Source organism: Brassica napus, chromosome C3, assembly GCF_020379485.1.
Source record: "Brassica napus cultivar Da-Ae chromosome C3, Da-Ae, whole genome shotgun sequence".
Lineage (NCBI taxonomy): Eukaryota > Viridiplantae > Streptophyta > Magnoliopsida > Brassicales > Brassicaceae > Brassica > Brassica napus.
Genome location: NC_063446.1, coordinates 37,139,832 through 37,141,369, shown reverse-complemented (window position 1 = coordinate 37,141,369; position 1,538 = coordinate 37,139,832). Strand labels below are relative to the sequence as shown.

General features: G+C 25.7%; 1 non-coding gene across 1 annotated transcript; it reads left to right on the top strand.

The window, feature by feature from the left end:
- Positions 1-614: 614 nt before the first annotated feature.
- TRNAK-CUU lies at positions 615-688 on the top strand. Its single transcript has one exon. It is a non-coding gene; the product is annotated as a tRNA-Lys (tRNA).
- The last annotated feature ends 850 nt before the right edge of the window (positions 689-1,538 follow it).

Sequence of the window (1,538 nt, the reverse complement as noted above, 5' to 3'; positions counted from 1 at the left end):
ATTTTTTATTTGAATTATTCAAAAACCAGATCTGAGTTGGAACGGATTTTATCGAATATTAGCCAATTCACAATATTATTACCCAATCAAACCAAAAACTGAAATACGAACCAAATTTCATAAATAACCGAACAATTTTTGTATATCTACAACCGAAAAATCAAAAACCAAACAGATTATACCTAGTCCTACGGATCTCCCTGCGATAAAATGTACATTTACTTACCGAAGAGAAATTAGATCTATCTTTAAAACTCTTAGAGCAAGAAATCCCTCACAATTAGTTCCAAACATTCTTCAGACCACCATCAAAACACGACAAGAAAGACCAAATCTGTGTGGAGGATCCAATAACCTTGAATCATTTAATGATTCAAACATAGAAAAAGTTTACACCATACTGATTTTTGTAAGGTGGGCAAAAGATTACTCTCTCATGAAAGAAGGATCCAAGTATAAATAAAACGGGAAATTTTTGTAAGATAATTCTATTAAAGATGCTTTAAAAGTTTGAGTCTGAAAAAGTATAATTCGAAAACATAAAAAAAAATATTTATTTTTTTAATTTTTTAATTTTTTATTTATTATTAATTATATATATATATATATATCAAGCTGGAGTAGCTCAGTTGGTTAGAGCGTGTGGCTCTTAACCACAAGGTCAGAGGTTCGACCGCTCTCTCTAGCGCGTTTTTTTTTTAACTTTTTTCTCTATTTTTTTTATGATGACCACTAGAGAGTTATGTTAATTTTAAGAAAACACTTATTTTTACAATCCCACCTTTTTCCACTCTTAAGTCTCAACGTTCATTTGTAAAAAAAAATAAGTGAATTAAATTTTAAATTAGGAGAATGTTTTGGTGTAAATGTTAAGAATAAGGAGAAAGTCGATTTCACATGTGTTTTATATGAAACTAGGAGTTAGTTTGTATATTTAGCTGAGCATATGTTTTTACTCGGAAGTGTTTTTATATATTATGTGTGAATCATTATTTTTTGTTTTTCTTCTTATCTGTTGTCATCACTTTCAATTAAAAGTGTTTGACGTTAGGATATTTAGCAGTTTTGTTGTAATTAAATAAATTTCGTAAATCAATTGTTGATATTTTTTTAATGAGACTATGTTATACTTTACTTTCGGTGTAGATCTTTTGATCTATTTTATTCTAGGACATATGTTTTATTTATGTGCTTATATATATATATATATATTATTTGTTATGATGTTTGTATTGCAACTTTAGTTCGAAATATGCAAATATATACTTTTTATTTTCATATCAATATTGTATTTATGTTTAAATTATTTATGGAATTTATGACATAACCTTTTTAAAAAATATATTTATTTATTTGAATACAATAACCTTAGCTTTCGTACGTTAATACCATAAAAACGAACTTTTTCTTTTTTATTCTTATGTTTATTGTTTTATTTGTTATATCATATGATGTTCATTTTTAATTTTAATCTTAATTTTGATTATACATTAATCTTTTGGATTTTCTCAATATTTTGTTAGTTTTCCTTAGCTTAA